This window comes from Homalodisca vitripennis, chromosome 2, assembly GCF_021130785.1.
Source record: "Homalodisca vitripennis isolate AUS2020 chromosome 2, UT_GWSS_2.1, whole genome shotgun sequence".
In the NCBI taxonomy this organism is placed as follows: domain Eukaryota; kingdom Metazoa; phylum Arthropoda; class Insecta; order Hemiptera; family Cicadellidae; genus Homalodisca; species Homalodisca vitripennis.
Genome location: NC_060208.1, coordinates 147269631 through 147291310, shown reverse-complemented (window position 1 = coordinate 147291310; position 21680 = coordinate 147269631). Strand labels below are relative to the sequence as shown.

The 21680-nt window shown below is 32.7% G+C and overlaps 1 pseudogene; it reads left to right on the top strand.

Annotated features, from left to right (window-relative positions):
* LOC124354866 overlaps window positions 1–3140 on the top strand; it is a 50674-nt pseudogene extending 47534 nt beyond the window's left edge.
* The last annotated feature ends 18540 nt before the right edge of the window (window positions 3141–21680 follow it).

The following is a 21680-nucleotide window of genomic DNA, read 5'->3' as shown; positions in this document are numbered from 1 at the left end:
AACACTCTAAAAGTTGTATTGTTTCCTCAGGTATGGTTTTGGAATCGAAAAGCTGATCTGTCTCGCCTTCATCCGATGTTACTCTAAAGATGGCCAGCGGGAGATTGTGTCCACAGAGTACATAACTGATCCCACTGCTGTTTATCAAATTGACATCTGCGGTAAAAGATTCAAAGCAAAAGCTCACATATCGGCCCCGCAGAGCAGTAATCTGTCGTCCACAGAGGAGGAGGACACAGTTAGACCCTACCGTCCTAAAGTCGTCACTAGTCTTGTTTCCTAGTCTCATTTCTTTCCTTTTCGTTATATACAGGGTAATTAGTTAGATGAGATGTGGGAATTTTAATTTTATTTGTTTGAAAAGAAAATATGTTACATTACCAAAGTTGATGCTCAGATGTAGTGCGCTTGTAGGTTAAATATTCATTTCCTAATGGCAACTAAGGATTAACATTAATTTATTTATTTGTTCATTTTTATTAGTATTTTATTTTATCTTTTGGTGACTAGTTCAGACTAAGATTCTTTTACTGTATATAGTAAAAATCTAAAAATTTACTGACTTAAGCCAAATACAAGTACAATAAATACATTATAGATATTTATTCCTTAGTGTTCATAGATACGTAAAACAAACCAAATATAGGCTTTATTTTATATTCTTAATGCACTTCTGTAGGTTTCAGTTAAACTCCTTAGTGCATTAATTTCAAACAAATTCATTACGTTTGTCCTTCAATTATAGTCAGCATTTTAATTGTTGCTAAAAATACTGTATGTTTCATAATTTTATTCAATTTCTTAAGTTTATAATTTGAAGTTTTACCCTATACACATTATAAAGTAAAGAAATGTTCTCCCCTCTATCTCCCTTATATTGTTGAAATAATGTGTGTTACATCCTTTGGTAAGAGCCGAAAAAACAATTCTTGAATGTTGACCTGGTAACTACAATATTCACCAATTAATCCTAAATCTGGATTTATGAATGTGTGCTTATATTTTTTATGAATTAGGACAATCACAATATACAATAATCTTAAATAAAATATTTAAAGTTGTAAATTGAAGAGACACAATCTTATGTAGAATATAAAAGACTTAAACAGATGATCTCTAACAAATTTTGTTCAGCAACATTTATTGCTAAGATTAAATCAATCTACCGTTTTTCTATGCATTTTTTCTTGAAAATTATTTTTCTTTGTGTACAAGTAAAATACATTATAACTCTATTTGTATGGTATAATAGAACATATATTTGTTTATATGTTTAAATTGCTTATTTTACTATAAACATTAAATTTATATTTAGTTGATATATTTGTTATTTAATTTATTTTACATACATATTTTTGGAAATAATTATATCATGTACAACAGAGTAACATAAATTATGTTCTATAATTTAATTAAATACAAACATCAAGTAAAAATCAATGTATCTGTAATTTTTTATTCAACTTTTTGAGTTTTTGCTCTATTTTATGCATAACCAGCATGAATATGTTTTCTTTGCTTATTTATTATAAAGGTATTTATAAATTTGTATTGTAATTGTAGCACAAAACATCAAATGTTGAGAGAGTTAGGATTTTTGGTCAGTGTTTAAATTTGTAGTTGATATTGTTGTTAAACCTATAATTGATATAAAAGAATTAGTACAAATTGTTCAGTTATTAGCATAGTTTAATATTCCCATATTCCTTCTTTTTTTTGTAGAAACACCCTCAAAATGAAAATGTTACGATTTTATATTATTTATATTACTTCATAAAATCCTGTGTAGTAATAAATAATCTTTGATTAAAAAAATGATTTTATACTATGTACAGTACGTTTTCATGGAGAATTACGTCAATTTTAGCCTGTAATTTAAGAATCTATATCATTTTCAAACCTGAGCCAGTATTCTTTGCTGTTTAGGCAGTAAGTGATCCTACCACCACTTTGATTGTTTCATATATTGTATAGTCAAATATATACAATACAGTTGATTATATACAAATGTAACGTTAACTACATTGTATCTTCATATGATATAGTAGAAATTAATAATGTCCATTGAATCTGATAAAATACCTGTAGTTCAAACAGAGTCTGATGTAGAATATAGTAATTTTTAATGGTTGATAGTTGTTGACGGTTTTGATAAGACAGTACAATAATTATTTGTACTATTGTGGAAGCCACCTTCATCTTAGTGATGAGTTAGTTCTAGTTCTTAGTTCTTAATTTCACCAGTTCATAGCAGTGGTCAAGAATCAAAAGTGAGTTTCTTAACCTCCTAGTGCCAAACATAATGAATTATTCATAACAGCTTTCTTAATCAGAAAAATTAATTCTCTGTCTGTCATAAAATTTATTGTTGAAAATTGAATCAAATTGAATCACCACAGACACGGTGGTGAGTGCTAGTATAGTATAGCTCATGCAGTTCAGACAAAAGACATGGTGCAGGTCAATGTAAGACATATTATTATGTGATAACAAGACATGAACCTAACACGCATAAATGAGACAATTACTTTATTCTTTATAAAATGTAATTTTAAAAAATTATTTAGTTAATTAATCATTTTAGAATCCACATTTCTAAAAGTACTAGCAATTTTAATTAATTTATCTTTATTTTAGTTTCAGTTAACATTTATTTGATTGAAGAATATTATCTCCAATATCTTATGTATGTTACAGTTTGATGTTATTTTTTACATTATTTCAAAATGGAAATATAACAGAATATAATGAGATATTGTATTTTATTATGTAACATACTAGCTTATTTATTTTTATAATTTGCTGGAACTAAGGAATTTAAGAATAGACCGGAACTAAAAGAGTGGACTATCCTAATCCTAGTCTAATTGTAATAATTTATTAATTGTGTATTCCTTACACAATGTTATAACATGTTACATAACTCAAATATTTTCTAAGTCAATTTTTATAGAAGTAGGTTATTTTATTTTCATGCTATTTAGCATCAGGTTTATGCCCTCCATTTTGGCTCTTTTTTTAGTGTTAGTTTCAAAATAAAATGTACGAGGGGGTACCCAAAAAAACCGGAATTATTTTATAAAAATTATATATTATCAAATGTTTTACAATACAACCTTATCTCCTTCAAAATAATCTCCATTACAACTAATACACTTGTCCCAACGGTATTTCCATTGATCAAAACATTTTTTGTAGTCATCTTTAGAAATGGCTGCAAGCTCGAGCTTCGTTTTTTTCTTAACCTCTTCAACGCTGTCAAATCGTTGACCTTTCAAGCCTCTTTTCATGTGTGGAAATAAAAAAAAGTCGCATGGAGCGAGGTCAGGCGAGTAAGGTGCGTGGGGCAGCGGAACCATGCCGTTTTTGGCTAAAAACTGCCTAACTGAGATGGCTGTGTGTGCCGGTGCGTTGTCATGGTGGAAGAACCAGTCTCCAGTCTGCCACAAATCAGGTCTTTTCTGGTGAACACTGTTGCGAAATCTTCTTAAAATCTCCAAATAAAAAGTTTCAACTCGATGTGCCTTTTGATGGTCAGTCAGAAGTCGAGGAACAAATTTGGCAGCAACCCTTTTCAGTCCTAAATCTCCTGTTAAAATTCGCTGAACCAAGCTCCAAGTTAACCCACTACTCTCTGATAGTTCCTCAATTGTCTGTCGACGGTCGGTGAGCACAAGTTCACGAATTTTCTCAACATTTTCGTCCGTTCGAGAGGTTGATGGACATCCAGAACGAGGTTTGTCTTCAATCGACATGTCACCATTTTTAAATCGAGCGAACCACTCGTAGACCTGAGTTTTCCCCATAGCATCATCTTTGTAAGCTTTATTCAACATTAAAATAGTTTCTGCAGCATTTTTACCAAGTAAAAAACAAAATTTCACAGCTGCACATTGTTCACTTAAACTTGCCATGACAAAAAACGAAACAAGAACAAAACAGGGTTAGCGAAAACAGTCACTACGAACAAACAGAATGCACTAGGACAACGGAACTGGGGTCACTGAGCTCGCAATGGGTTGTGCGACACACGCCTAGCGGCAGGAATGTGTACTACACGCTGCCGGCTGCCAGCAATACAATTCCGGTTACTTTTGGGTACCCCATCGTATGTCCACATCAAAACTCCAATATAAATCAATGACTTAGAAAGAACAAACATTTATTCAGAATATACATTATTTAAATTCTTTAGAAATAGTTTTTGTGTTTAAACCAAATGTATGTTTGTCTATAAAATGTTTAGTTTGGATCAGTTTACTTAGGAACCTATGTTTTTAAATACATCAAAATGCAGTGCATAAACCATATCCATCTATAATGAAATAAATTATTCCATGTTTAATCAAAACATCATTTAGAATGTTATAATTAATTGAAAATAATATTCTAAATTGTGTTTAATGTATACTTTTTTCTTTTAATTTTAATTGCTTGGCTGAAATTGAAAACAGTACAGTCACATTTGTTCTACCTATTTTATCATGTTAGAGTATTTAACTGTAGAGTCAGATATGTGAATGTTTGTTAATAGGAAAACATTATTAAAATAACATCCAAGCAATGAAAACTTGTGTTTTTATATAAAATCAATATAGTCTCCAACTAGGGAAATGTATTGAGGGTGGTTATTTGTAAATACTATCCAGTTCAAACACTTAATAACTTTTAATTAATTAGTTCATTGTTTATTTTACTTTTATAATTAGTTTGAAAGTATCAGTATTTTCACTGTATCAAGTTGGCTAAAACAGAATATGGGTAAATGAGGCTGTACTGTATGAATATACTAATATGTTCACAATATCAGTGTGGTTTTTGTACAGTATGGTTTAGTAGTGTAATTTTGAACAAGAATAACAATTGTGTGCCAAATTTAAATTCCAAAGTCAATTCTGTTAAAACGATGGTCTGTAATGACTATATTCTTTTATACAATTTTCATGTCGCCTGCTGGACAAGCATTTATTTCAATACATAATATAATATGTTCAAGGTATATTTTGATGTGTGAATTAAATTATGGAGTAAGTTTTAATTTGTTATTGTGTTGGTACTGGTTTCTATTAAAATTGTCAAAGGTGTTGTCTACGACACTGTAGTGCTTATAGTGTAAACTTGTACAATGATGCTGTGCAGCTTAATATAAGAAAATTCTGTTACCTTAAACTCAATTTTTGTCTGTGTTTTATTAAAAAAATAAACTGTGATAATTAATGTGCATGTTTATAGTCATTCAAAATCCTACATTGTGAAGTTTTGTAATGTTGTATATGGGGTATTGTCGAATTGTTATTCTTGCAGAATTTTAGTAATTAAATTTTCCCTTGCAGCACTAATGGAAGAGCCAAGCCATCTCATATTATTTCCATTACTGCCATGGAGAGCTGCAGATAATGTCTGACAAAGGCTGTGTTTATTCCTAGCAATTTTAAATGAACATCAAACTTCAGGTAAGAAATTACCAAGTCTCTCAGGCCCTTGAGATGATGAAAGAAGCAAACAGAGAGGATTTAATGAAGAAAATGAGAGTGTAAGAGTGGTATTTTTGTAAATATCCCCTTGTATCCCTTGTTCAAAAATAAATTGTACTAAATATGTCCAATGACACAATTGACATAGCTGACTATGAATAGAAACAACACTCAAAAACGGCCTGCAGATTTTGGTGATTTGAGCAGAATGAAGCAGTTGATTTTACATTCTCATCAACGTGCTAACAACTACAAAACGAAAAATTTTTTCCTCATCAAACCCCTGCTTTGAATTATAGATAACAGTTATAGGAATTTTTCTACCTTGGTAAAGAGAACAACTTTTATTTTCTTTCTAAACTTTGATAGGAACTTTTCAAAGGGAATCATAGAAATAGTTATGTTCAATGGTGTTTATAATGAATTTCAGATTATCTGATTCAAATTCTCACACATTCTTTTGACCCAGTAGTTTCAAGATGACGCTCAATTGTAAATGTGTGTTTGTAACTTTATAACCAGATTTAATTCTTCAGAAAGTTATCATCTGAGTAGACAAAGGTTTTCTTTCATTCGTACCGTATGCTTTTTTTCTTGGACTATTCTTGATAGGGGCACCGCGGTTGAGCGACAGTGAAGATATCATTTCGTGTGAAAACATTTAAAAAATATATTTGCCTTCATGCTAGACTAGATTTATAATTTCATATAGAATTATTTTATTTTCATCCTGTACCTACAGCTCCACAAATTATTTAAAATTACCTTTATATTAACACAACTAAGTATTAACAAAAGATATTGCTATGTCATCGCATGAATAGCATTCTGGTGAGAGACTCACAGGCGCACTCACCACTATTTCTTGGAATGTGTTGTCTTGACAACAGGACATGCTATACTCACTCCACCCAGATAATCCAATAAGCTTGACATTGACTGACAAAAATGTGTTGTAATATGTAGTCTACTGATAGTGGCAGTTCAATGGTGGGTCAAAAGGAAGGCTTCAAGCTCCCATCCAGCGAAATCGACCATTGTGATTTAGGCCCAATGCATGGTCCATAGAGAAGCATTAGCCGCTAAACATCTCATTAACCCTTTGATGTTCATATAAGGCCAGCCATGCAATTCAGTTGAATTGAACAGTAACAGCGGGTGTCCTAAGTGAGTTATGTGCGTATGAAAGATATCAAGTCAGGATGGCTGTGTGGTCTATGACACTACTTTTGGATGGTGGAAGTTGACAGGCTTTTTAAGAGTTAAAAAGCCATTTATACTACAATAACAATTTATAAAATACAAGTACCGTGTCAAAGGATGTAACTGTTAAGAAACTGCACAATATACTTAAAATTGTTACCGGTGCAATCAACTACATTAAAAACACTCCTAAAAAGTAAGATTTTTTGAACAGATCAACAAGGACATGGGATCTGACCGCTCATATTTCATTCTACAATAGTTTTTGTTGGTTGTCTCTTGGTAACCCTATTTATTGAGTGCTTAAGCTGAGACACAAAATATATGCTTACCAGAAGGATAAAAACCATGTAATTGCCGACACATTTATTAATAAGAATTTCCTGTAGAAGATAGTTTTTCTTACTGAATTGTTTGAAAAGTCAAACATACTAAGTAAGTAATTGCAAGAATAGTACAGATATCTTTGACCTGTTAGTCAAAGTGGAAGGTTTTAAAAAGAAACTCGATTTGTGGAAGGCTATCATGACTAAAATACACTACATTTTCCGACTTGAAATAGTTTATTGAAGAAAGATCTTTCCAAACTGATTGTATTTTTATGAATATCTCCCTATCAACTCTAATGTAGATATCAAATCCATCTAAACGTTGAAGAGAGTGAACAACTGATTGAATTCCAAACAGATACTTCGTTGAAGACTGGATAAAAAACTAATTATTTCCTAGAGTTTTGGAGTAACGTTGAAAGAAGTGAACCAGCCAATTGCTAGGAAAGTTTCTTGTGTTGATACCCTTTGCTACTTTCTACCTTTCTGTGGTGGCCTTGTCAGGAGTGGCAGTTATCAAATCAAAATACAGACCAAACTCAAAAAAAAACTGTGTTGCAGTTTGAACATCAGTCCAGATTTTGATGTACGGTACTAATTAAAGGAAAAAATCTCATCCTACACATATACATTCATCTAACATGTCCGATTGGCTTGTGTAGAACTTTAAACGAATATTATGAACTGCGATAAATTTGAGTATATATAATCTGACTAGCAAAACTGTATTTTTTTTATGCAATCATTGAATTATGAAAACCGTATTTAAAATGTTAAACACTGTATGCTTTACTTACTTCCCTCAATATATTTACTTTTACTACTTCAAAACTAACAATAGTAGGCTATAATAATAGTGTTCTTTAAAAATTAATAATAGTGAATAGTATATAGTTTTACATAATATATTAAAACACGGTTTTTAATTGATATTATTTTAGTGGTTAAAATACAATAGGCATACAGGCAAATATTTAACCTTTGTGAATTATAAAGCCACAATACTGTATTGTTATACTTCGACTATTGAGATGAGATGAGCGGGTGGGACATCGTGGAAAGTACTTCAGACCTAACGGAAACCTTGGTTTCAAAGAGTTTGAGAAACACTGATGAAATTAGAAAGTGAATGATGAGAGGACAGCTGCAGGTAATTTCCCCCCCAAAAATGTTGATACATTATTAGTACCATATGGTTGGCCCAATGCTGAAATCAGTTGGATAAACAAGAGCCACAAATAATAATTTAATTAAATTACTTTTAAGTCATTGAAGTGTCATTTAAAACCACTTTCTCACAAAATTCAAATTTTAATTGCAAATTAGTAATATATTTGAGGTGTTAATCAAATAATAAAAAATACTAGTCTTAGTGCAAATTTTCTTATCTAATCAGCATCATCAAAGTTAAACTGGGCTTATTCTAACTGAACCAAATTCCTCCAGTCAAGTGACATGTACAAGGGCAGTTTTATATATTGTGCAAATCCAACCAGATAAATTTCATTTACACCTGGAAGAGCTGGCATACATTTTTAGACATTAGATCATGTTCATATCTCTATGATTTCAAATGAAATTTTATTCTTTGTCTTAAAACTCATTACTAATGAGGGATTATTTTGAAAGATAACAGAAACATGAACCAAAGAGTATTCTGTGTTTAGCAATAATAGTAAAAAAGTCTATAAAAAGCATTTCTGATTGAAATTGGGTAGTTTGAATAGTATTGGAACACTGTCTCCTATTTTTTGGGACACAAACTCCAGGTATTAAAAGATTTTTTGTCTTTAGAAGCTAACTTTCTTTTGCATTATACTTTTTAAACAGTCACCATTTTGAAACTATCAATCATATATTTTTTCTTTTAGCAGAAAATGTTATATCTTAGTAAGAAATAAAAATATGCATAATTGCAATGCCGTAACTTAAACCGTTTATCTGTTATAATTTAGAATAAATTAAAAATACAGATGTTAAATAGACTATATAGTTAGAGGAGGATCTGTTTATTTTCACCTATTTAATTTAACCATTTCCAAAAATATTTACTTTTCTAACATTCTAGGGAAAATGTTCTAACAAACTTTGTTACAGCTAAATTGTGTAATCTACAATAATTGGTAATATGTTAGTTTGGATTCAGTATAGCATAAAACAATTTTGTCTCCAAGGTTTATTATCCTAATCCTAAAATGAAAAATAATGGAATGCTGTCCAAATATCTTACTTGGAGAATTAAAACCATATCATCTTAAAAAAAAAAAAAAAAAAAAAAAAAGAAAATACTCATTGAGAGACTCCACTTTTAAATCAGTAACATTAGCAAATAGGAAGATTTCAAATTTTTCAATAACACTGAAATTGAAACTCCAGTTGAGATTTTCATGTACTGAAACTTAAGACTGTTCAAACCAATCAAAATGCAGAAAATGACTACTATACAATAAAAATGCTTGCCTTCTGTTTTTTATTTTACTGCTAATAAACAGGGAATAAGTTCAATCGCCAAAATTATATTAAACCTTGTTAACTAATCATTAAGTTTTTTCTTACTCTTTGAAAAATGTCTAATACTGTAATAACAATTTTCATAATAAATAACCAATACAAATCTTTGGTAGTTATTTGTGTACTAACACACACACACACACACACACACACACACACACACACACACACACACACACACACACATATATATGTCATAGTAATAAAAGGATTTATTTAGTTACTTAATTCAAGATCATGAACTCACCTCACGATTGTAAAGAATTTGCTTGCATTTTTCCAATTTAAATGTTTTATTACTTTTGAACAAGAATTTATCTTTCTATATGGAAATTACACAAACTTTAAAGTAGTTTTATAGTTTAATATTTACATTTAATATTTTTTAACAATCAAAATACACACATTAAACTTTATAGCTTTTTTGGTTTTAAATTTAGAAATAAACACTCAACAGTAAAGTTGTAGGGCATATTATGGTGAGTTAATTTATAAATTGTATTTCAAAATATGTTAAAAAATGTTAATACAAATTTAATTTTATATTTTTGGAATATTTCCTTTTTTCAACTCAATTAAATTTTGTTGGTTTTTCTGAATGGTAATCTTAACCTTAACAGAAAAAAGAACACCAATATTCTGTCATAAAACATATTTTATTGTTACTTATATCAAAAACATATGGAAATGATAACTAAAACATCGCTGAAATCAAGTTAATAAAGTTTTGAGATTACTTAGTCATCCAAATCATCATTGTCTGCATCATTGCTGGTGGGCCAGGCCAAGCACTCTGTATAGAATTGCCTATATTCATCTGGAATATAGTTCAGGACTGAAGAAACATCATTAATTTTCTTTTTCTTTATTGGAACTTTTCCACTGTATGCATGTGTAGTAGGAAGTTGAACAACATCTGTCTTATTCATCTTGAATGATACAAAAACTGCTCCATCTATGAACTCAGAAGTCTGTACATAGCCTCTTTGCTTACTACTATAAACAATATGCCTGTATTTGCTGATGGTAAAGGCCTGTTTGTTACTGTCAGTACTGATGGAGGTTTTCTTAAAATAATGGGGCCACCACTCTTTAAAATTTAAAATATCTTCATTTTGGACATCAACATCTTCATAACCAGGATACTTGTTTTTTGCATTGCATATGATCACTTTGTACTGCTCTGGTGAGTATATACGATCATGCTTCTTTACTGCTCTTTTCAGAACACCAAATGTTCTGTCACAGGGCATAAAGCTATACCCTCGAATAGGGTAGTACTGGTTGATGGTTTCAAAGCGATCAGACATAGTCAAGGTTAGCGGGAGTCTGCTAAGCGTGTGGTTATGGTTTTTCAATTGTAACTGTCACTATTTCTAAATAGTGGAACCTATGGACTTTAGGTAGACAGTGAATACATTTTGGCTGAACAACTATATGAAAAGTGTTCATGTTTTAAGATTTTAGGTTGTTAATTGACAACAATGTTTCTTCAAAATATATTCAGAATTTGCTGCAGTCCAGTAAATAATTAATTTTTGCATCTTATTTTGTTTATTTTTTTTGTTTTTTGTTTGTTCTCTTAGGACAAGAAGCTTAGAAAGTTGCACCTAATCCTATAAGGACCTTTGAGCTGTTTGTGGAGTGACCGGATATTCTGGATGGGGGTATTCCTCCTGTCGAGATTCATGAGGAAAAATTTAGGGCACTAATCTCAAGTCATGTCTCTTCGGAAGAAGGGAAAGCCAGCTCTGAAGCGGCCTCTCCAGTCAAAGCAGGCAGCAGGTGGCACACCCTTATGTCTAGACTGGCAAAATTCTTTGACTCTTAGGGAACGAATCCTACCAACTCCAACAGTCATCAGTAGACTAGATCTATCAAATTATCCTTGCGTTCCAGAATCTCGACCTTTGCGGTTAGTGATGTGCCGCTCCTGGACATCCATTAGGTTGCAAAGATTTAAGTGACATTTTTGCTGTAACCAGTGTGGATATGAGGAGTGCATTTCACGAGTGGACACTCATGGACAGTCTAGATTGTTGTTGTGATGTGAATAAAATAGGCAGAGCTGTTGTGGGCAAGAGTGAAACAGTTTATAAATAAATGATTGACATGTTGGACTTTTAACCTCCCGGAAATAATTGACATGTTGGACTTTTAACCTCAAGGAAAAGTAACACATACTCTGGGTTATTTCCCAAGATAACTCACTCAACGTTTTCTTCTGAATACCAGTGTATTCCCCAATACATATGATATAATGACGAGTATATATATATGATGAAAATACTTATACAGTCAGTTCATATTCAATCAAATGGCGTGTTTAATTATATACTTCAAGTTAATTGCAATTTTAAGAGAAACGCGTTAAACATTTGTTTATCTTATTGTAGCGGTCCTGTATACAGCTGGGAGTAGACTATAGTCATTAATAACTCAATACATTTTTCTCCAAGTCAAGCAGATGATTCCCTACACTATAACAATTGATGTTTAGGTTTCAGTAATCGATTGGTGCGATTCTTTACTCCAGGAAACCTAATATTTTTAGCATCACTTAAAATATAAAATGGTAACTTTTAAATGTTGGCATTCTGAATAATCATCAACGCAAAAGACTTCGACAAAACAAATTGGTAAACAAACTGACATAACCTTAATGTTTGTATCTTTCAGTATGTTACTAACAAATTTAATGCAGTTCTAGCTTAAAATTTAAATATTGACTTCTTGGGATAAAACCAGAGCATAACTACATTGCTAGATATTTACTATTTTCTATTTTAACGTTGATAAGAAATTTTAGGTATTGAAAGTTATATACTTAATCATTCAACTCATCAAAAATACTTATCTAAGAAATCGATAAGATCTTTTACTTTAATTTTCCGAGCATAAGACGGTCAACCCAATATCTTATATTGCGAGCTAAATGGATCTCAAAATGCAGTGGCAGTAATTTGCGTAGACTCTTGAAAGAAAGGTTACTTTGAGAACAATACTATGACAATCAACCTGATGTTATAATTATAACAGATATGAATTTAACTGCTAAACAGGTGAAGAGAGAGTGAGAGCTTTACCATCAATAGCAGCATGCTGAATTCTGAAATATTGCGGTTGTTGTTTCCTGCAGCCTGTATGTAAATCCAGTTCACCAAAGGAAGCACTAATGAGGGCCAAAGCTGATGGAGCAACTTGAACACTTTCTCAGGGCCAACAAACCAACTTTCGCGCGATAAATTGACGGTGAATGCACCACTGCTGCTACGATCGAGTCGAGTCATGCGCTGCCACAGAAGGTGGCTGTGGCTATCGAGGCCGCGATCACCTGATGATGCTGGTGTTTATTGCGTCTTCACAGTATCCTAATAGACTAGCTGTTCTTTATTAGGTCTTTCTGACAATGACGTGCATCATATAGTCAATCTGTCAAGAAACATTTTCTCTATGTTTGCCTATATTGTTTCTGTACATATGCCATTTTTAACTCCACCAAGTAAAAGGTCAGTGATAACAGATTTTTGCATTTCCGACAAACTCAAACGGAGAGGAATGTGAGTAGGGTAAAGTTACGCATGATGGACTGTTCACTGATCCCCAGACCGCTGACTCCCACACTGCACTATTTTATCTCACCTCGGTACTTTTAATTTTATTCATATAGCTGCATCGCACAACAAAAGTCGTGATTCTCCTAAGGTCCGAGATGTAAGACGATCAATCTCCGTGCCCAGCGAGTTTGCACGACATGTAGACGATGTCATTGACCTCGATACTACGTTTCATACAGGGCGGTGCAATTGTTTTAGTTGAAAGAATATTTTTATTATTTCAACTGCTGGTTCTTAAAAATGACTTCCGTGAACTTTGTATCACTCCACAAGGAATTGTAACCATTAAAAAAATTTACACAATTTTACAGTTACGCCCAAATAAAAACTGCTGGAAAAAAATGTAAAATTTTTACAGTATGTAACTTTAAGGCATATAGCTTTTTATACCTTTACGACTTAATACATATATTATAATTAAATTCAATAAAAAAATAACGTGTTTTACTGTATTTTTTAATGAAATTAAATTTGTTTATAAATAAAGTAAAACATGCCTCTCTCCATTTGTATTTATGTACATTCTGCATAATTTACATATTTTTTATACTCAATGTTTTTGTTGCACCTCATTATATAAGACCGAGATTCTGCTACCACTCCTCGTGGAATTCCGAGGTTTTGTAATGTTATTTAATTGTTTAGTTATTATGGAATAAATCATTATTCTCATTATTCTCAATAATCAAACCGTTTTTCTATCTCTCTGTATTAAAAAATAGGTATGTTAAAAAGCTGCAACCTCTTGGTATTTTAAAAAATCCAACTAAAATGGATTCTATCACTTTAATGACTTCTCCAACTTCACTTTCTTGAGCAAAAAGCTATGATAAATAATGAAATATAAATGAGCGCATCATTTTAACACTACTGGAGGTTTATTCGCTCAAGATAAAGTAAATGCCACAATTCTCCTCCTTCGATCTTGACTTGGCATTGGAGTTTACGCAGAAGTAACGCTCATGCCCAGAAGTAGAAATTTTGACAATAAACGTGCTCTCCCCAACGTGAGTATGTAAGTTATTAACTTGGTCTTCTTAACCTTTTTTGCGGGGTGAGAAACACAATATTACACCAGGTCTGGCCAAGGACAAGCACAGTTTTCTAGAATGCTAATTTTTTCCTTCTGCGTAATTAAGTATCAAATAGTGTTGTAGTGTTTTTGTATTCATTTTAAAAATTTAAAATTCTGTATTTACGAAACTAAAAGACCTTTTTAATCAAGTAACAAGAAAATTTCTTCGTCTTTAAAACAAGATATATTTCCCCCAGAACGATAGTTTTAGCTATATTAAACAAAAATAAGAGGGTCGATACGTCCCATGACGATCAAAAACTTGTCTGGACTTAGACGGTTCTGTTAATGGTTTTAGCTGAATATATCAAATCTTTTGAAGCTGCTTATATGACACGTGTTTGAATATTAAAATACATGCATACATTTAAATGATTGTCGGATATTTTACTTATTACTGAATGCTTCCAGGTTTAGTAGCGATGATATTCAGTTACCACCGAATTTATTGCGGATCAAAATATAACTTCAGAATTTGAATTTATCATTCTCAAAATACTTGAAGATAAAGTAGCAAAGGGCAACTTATTACCTAGGTAATTTCTACTAGAGTTCAAATGTAATATTTTCGAATGCAAAAAATTGAAATTTTGAACTCACATCTTGCAATGTCACAACTGAAAATGTAATTAAGTGGATGATTGTATTTAAATTTCATACCCCGAAGCACTGAGCGCGCGGGTGGCTCAATCATCAAAAAATTACCGCAAATTAGACAGGCTACTTGGGCCGGTCCTGCTATTTTCAATCGGTTCCTCTAAATTGCTACGTCCAGTAGGCACATCATTACAACAATTTCAAGCGAGTTAATCAGCATTAATTATACCCCCTTAGCCACGAATCTGCTAACAATTTCACAGATCATTTTGGATAATTTAAAAGACAACCTGGACTTCTGCTTCACCTTATTTTAAATAAAATCCTTTCATTTTTATATTACTACTTTGAATTATTATGAAGCTGAATCTGTAAAAACAGTGTGTAATATGGTAAACAAATAAATACGAGAAACACATGTTGTAAATAGATTGCTAATTAATTTTAACATCCGAGTGAAACATTGTATGAGTTGTTAGACGATTCTTTTCCTATACAGTATAAAGGAAAGTGGTGGATTAAAAATTTAAACAGAAAACTGAATTTTTTCAAACAAATTTTCTAAAATTACAAATTATAGTTTAATCACATGATTAGATATTTATATTCAAACATCTTTTCATGAATCAATGATTGTTTAAAGAAGATTAATCAGTAATACTTGTTTTCATTGTTATTACTTTTTAATATTCGAAACCGTTATGCTCGTACTTCCTTAGTACGAGCAAGACTACAAGGTAAATCACTACCAAGGACTATCTTTACTCTTTTACAATAAAAATAACCAAATCACTTCATTAGGATGTTCTAAATTAAATTAACTCCTATTTGTAGTTCTACTAGTTATTTTGTGATTACGTTCATACACGGGTATCTATACTTTTTGGTTCTGATAGAAAAGGGATTCGCGCGGAGACTGTCTACATTATGCGTAAAGAGTAGTTTTATCGCAACGACTCACCTTCTATAATTTTGCCGCCCCTACAATTTTGCCGCCCGGGGCAAACAACCTCCCCACCGCCCATCTCTAGCTGCGGCTCTGGGTCAGATCGTAGATCCCGAAACGTAGTGTTACTCTTTTCTTGTATCACTGAACTATAGAAAATGTCCGAAAGTAATCATGCTTCCTTCCATTATCAGAAGGAAACTTGAAACTAAGAATTGTGAATTGGTTGAAATATGTTTTATTCTATTAAACACCTCTACTGTCTTGTCAGGGTTCGTATGTAACAAACTAAATCTGATTCTTATTGCGTTTATAATTTGTATCGGCAATCAGGTAACCAGTTCTCTTTCTAACTTTCACTTCGTAAACAAAAATAATAAAGTACCAGAAGCTACATGCAAATCGTGTAACTAACTTGGCCAGTAAGGGCAATCCACATTACAGAGCACACGTGAATGCACAAATCACGCTTCACAGCCTCTCTCGGCGACGGTCACTTTCAAACCGGACCTAACTCGGTCAGAGCAGAATTTGTTGTAGATTTACCACCAGCTCTGTTTACTTCACTCACCGCTCCCCAATTAAAGGCCTCGCCATATTCCGCGGTTCATTTGGCAAGGTTCTCCACTCACCGAGGAGAACACAACTTTACTTTCCGATCGTAGTGCACTCGGACTTAACTTGTATCCGCTACATTAGTCAGATATACTACAGTATTTATATTCACTGTTTCAGCGTTACTTTTAATATCTTAGAGAAAGGCTGATAGCAATAATGGGCACTTACGATCACTCAACCAAGACAACTACATATTAAATTATAAGCGTTCTCTCTTTTGCCCTGTGCTAATTGTACGTATCTCTATATTATAGTACTCGTAATAAAGCGCTACATGTAATAGTTTTCATTATGTAGCTCTTCATTTTAATTGGACTCCAATGACCAACCAGATTGCTTCGAACGCACAACTAAAGAATTATAAGCACAGAACGTGAAGATTGTTTGATAAGGAAATAGCTAAAGGTAGTGTAGTTTTGTTTTTGTGTGGTATCATTTCCAATGATGTGTGCGGAACCACTTTCAGAGAAACTGATAACGCAGAGAGTTGACAGGTAAAATAGCTAAGAAGTATATTGTGAAGAATTACATCAAGGCTAGAAATTATTGACTTTGATGGAAGGCGAACGTTTTCAGTAGGTAGTGTTTTAACCGGTTACAAATAAGTGACGTAACATTGTGGTAGGAGTGAGATGGAGCACGGAGGGATTTCTGCTCCAGCTGTTTGAATACAAGCCTAATACTAACATGGGTTAAGCCTGCACATCCTTGTTGGTGGAAATGGTGACTACATTGAACCTAATTAAAGAGTATTGCAGCTTAACGATCGAAAGTAATAGAAGTTGACAAGTAGTCTGAACCAAACGGCTGGCTAGGTTGTCTTGCAAGAGTCTCTTGTTAGCCGATCCTGTTATAGATGAAAGTAGTGACCAATTTAGAAATCCCTTCTCAGGGAATTGGAATCCTTCCAACGACTCTTCTCCTTTTACCTTATATAATAATCGTGTTCCTTTAATTCCTGAATTATTCGAACGCCCAGAATTCCAAAAAGCTTTTACTACTAGGATCAACATGGGTGTTTATTACTGAAAAACATACTCGTGTCCAAGAAGTTCTACAGGAACTAGTTGATAAAAGTTAAGAAGACTGGGTCGGAACCTACTCGGCCAAACAGGCATGATCGCTGCAACAACGCGTCCGGTCAGTCGAGACATTTGCCCCGTCCATCAAAGCAGGCGCCACCGGTCGCGATGAATAGGCCTTTTGACAAAAAATTAAACATCTGAGGATTGAAAAAATAACACACTTAAACTAATTACTTTCAAAATTTACAGTGCGATAAATTCCCAATATTGCTGTTGCCACCCGACCAATAGAAAGAGTTGACTTGTTTAGTAACCTAATAAAACATTATAAATTCACAAACTCTATAACAAACCAGATGTATGTAATTCGTATTACAATTTTATTTTCACCAGATTAGAAACTTTTGAGTTTTGAATGTTAAAAATGTTACTTTTAGTGGCTTAGCGAAAACCATTAAACCTGTATTTTTGTTTTACTGAAATAAAATCGTAATTTTTATACTTTCTAAACTTTTACTCTTGTATTTTGCAAAGACAGAACAAAAATATGTGATTTTTAATGTATACAGTAAGCATGGCCTACTTTGGCCCACATTTGGACAGTTACATACGATTTACCCTTCAAACAAATAATGTTTGACTCAATTTAAGGTCTAGTAACCTTTTAAAACAACTATAACATGTTATATTTAAGATATTGCACACTTTTGGTCTAAAAAAATTGTGTTCGATTTAAAAAAATTTTTTAAGATATGGACCAATTTTACCCTAAGGGCAGGGTAACTTTGGCCCAAGGTAGTTTCTCAGAAGAAAAAAAAATTGGTATAAATACAAGGGACAAAGAAGGACCTGGGTCTTTAAAAACACATGTTATTTAATGATTATTGATTCCTAGAGCATGATTACTTTAGAGTTGTATTTAGTCCCAAGAAGAATAGGCGAGACAATAGGATGCACTGCGCAAGAGTCGGTTGTAGATAGATAATCAAAGACTACCAATCATGTGGTTCTAAAATGTCACCGAATTCGTAGTGGTTGTGAGCTGTGCCACAGGAGTAGTAAAACGAGTAAGGGAGTGCAGTAGATTTTTGTCTGGGATTTTTTGTTTTAAGCTCATAGCTCTTCAAGATCTCTTTTTTTCTATACAAAGAGAGCCTTATAATGTAGGAACTTACAAGCCTTTAACTAGTAAAAAAAGAAAAAGTTGACAAAATCATTTTTGTCTCACCATGAAGTTGGGCAACTTAATCAATGGTCAAACTGCAATATGTTCGTTGGGCTGTAGAATTCCGGTTGAACGTGGATTTTGTTACTTTCAATCTTGCTTTCAATCGAGTACACAACCCAAAATAATTGAATGTAGGGAAAATTAAATTGGCCCTTGGAGCTAGTTGAGATGTTTTACTGTGGTTTTGCTCATATACATTTAGTGGTTAGTCAGACAGGCGAAATAGTTGCTGGTGCGGTTTGATTAAAAGTTTAAATTTACGAGAAGAGAGAAGAATACTATGGCGTCTATAAATTGTTAAATTGTTAACATATTGTGGACGTATGTTAAATTTAACAGGTTTTGACAACGCTATCATCTATTTGTAATTGCTATTTAAAGTAATTAAACAAGTACTGTAGTTTTGTCATAATTTAAATATTTAATCATGATTTGAAGCTATTTGCAGGGCTTGTCATGGTGGTAAAAGGTATCTTAAAGACTTGGTGGAATAAAAATTAAAATGTTGATCCACATACATTATAATAAGCAATCACTCGCGGCTTCGCACGTAATTTCTCTCGAACTTCTTGGAATTTAATTTATTAGTTCCAAAGGCATCATTGACATTTTCTTAAAACATATTTTAGACCAGTGGTTCCCAACCCTTTTTGGTGTCGTACCACCTGAAAGTTTTGAAACATTTAGGTAGTACCACTGATTTATATACACCTGTAAAATAAACGCTATTTGATTTTTATGTTTTATAGCAAAATTGTTTAAGGTTTATGATTGATATATAAAAAGACTCTTCTTAGGTGAAATTTTTAAATTTAATATAATAACTGTAATTTGTAATGAAATATTACAAATGTCAAATGTTTAAAAACTAAATATGTTGTCTAGCAGCAGAAACAAAACCAGGATTATTGGAAAAAATATGAACAAAAATACCTTTACCAGAACAAATTTTATATTTTTCAAATAGAATTACCGTAATGTGAATACAAAACAATTTTATTTATGAATGAGATGGATTGGTTTGGTTTTATCGACTTAGACTTGTAATGTTTGGTGAAATTGGTGCTCAGTTTTAATCGCAAGTCATTCTCAACAGAGCCCATGCAGTTTATTTCTGTACTTGTTTTTTCAGATGTATTAAGCATGAGAATCTAGCTTCACATAAGTACAATAGTCTTGAAGGGCAGCAAAAATTTCCCTGCTCTGTCTGCGATCTCACAGTAGTCTTGGCGTCTTTGAATATGAAATGATGTTTTCATCCACATATCAACATCAAAGTTTTCTGGAAACTAGTTGCACAAAGTTTCCTTTAACTCTTTACAATGTTCACTTATGTCACGTAATAGTGTTCACTAAGCGAGAGCTATTTTTATTCTATAAAGGTTTCAAGTGAAGGGAACAGTGAAACGTTTTTAGCTCCACCATCTGCAAAACAATTTTTTTTTTCAAAACATTAATCTTGTCACGTACTCAAAATTAAGTATTGTATGTATGTTCTGCGAAGACTTCTGTTAACGTGATTGAGCTTAGAGAAAATACCACCTAAGTAAGCCAGCCTAAAAAGTTATAGTTCATCAGTAAAACGACCTCGCAGCTCAAAATTTGTATATGATAAGAAAATTAATATCAATGTTGTAATTCGAAAACTCGAGTCAAAACGTTACATCTTGACAACCATCTGATTTCTGTGTGAAGCAGACGTTGTTCCTAAAGACTTCACACAAACTGAGAAAAAGTCATGAATTTAGAGCTCTACTCTTAATAAAGTACACTGTCTTTAGAGTACTTATAGGCCTAACAAGTGAAGATAGAAACTCTGTTTCAACTGTACCCCCTATTTTTTGGCCAAAGGATTCAATAAAATAAATTTGGAACCCCCCAACAAATCTGTAAGGAGTAAGCTGAATTAAACCTTATTGGAATTGGAGTTATGTTAGTCGGAAGAGATCAAAACGTGTCGGCGGTGAAGAGACTCTTTACATCATTTTGGGCGTTATAAGCTTAAACAATATCTTTTTTTATCTCATTTAAGCCTCAGCGTCTTAGCTATGCCGGCTTCGATGTGCAGTGGTTTTTATTGTCAAAGTACATGATTGGACATCCTCGTAATTTGAACCCGTGATCTCTCGATTACAGAGCCGAGACTATAACCATTAATCTACGGAGGAGGACTAACAATGTCTTTATAAAACCTAGCCAAATATTTTATTGCCCTTTTGAAGCTTTCTCTTCGTTGGAGTTGGGAGGAACAAGAAGTGCATACGTGCCTTCCACTCAGCTTTCACGAGACGATGCGATCTGATCGCATTTCGCTATCAGAGGGTGCAGTGGAGCGAGGAGATCGCGTCTCGAGCGAAGATTGCTATCAATAGATAGATGGCAACCGTAATGAGTGGTCATCGCTTGTCGTTGCGGAAAGGAGGAGGAACGGAGAACGTGGATTAGCGGAGCGAGAAACGCGGGAACGGAACTTTTATTAAGGATACAAGGACAGTACAAAGCTTTACAAGAGTGTGTTACTACCTTTCAAACATCCATATGTTATTAAAATGCGATTAAGCTTTTAATAATTCTACACTACCATACATTACCAAACATAATGCTATTAAAGGGTTTTTTAATCGATGTGAAAACTAAGATGATTGACAGGCTGATAAAATGGGTGACAATATATGAACATTATATATCATCTATATCTAAGCATCCTAATTAACAAAATTTATACCAACAACGTTTCTTTTGCTAAAAGTGCACAAGTTTTTAGTAAATATAGTAGATACAAAAATAGTAAATATAAGATTATTGTGGATGAGTTTGGTTCCCACTTTGGAAAGCACTCTTTAACTATTGAGTATACGCCAAAACAAAGAAACGTTTCCCAGTTTCTGTTTCCATCTGTAATAGTTAAAAATTAACAAAGAGATGCAGAGTTTCGATCAGGGGAATACACAGGGAGACATAGGGAATGACCCCTAGTTGAAATTTCTGAACCTAAATAGATTAAAGAATGATAATATTACACTCCAATATATGTAAAGAATGATGAAATTACATTCC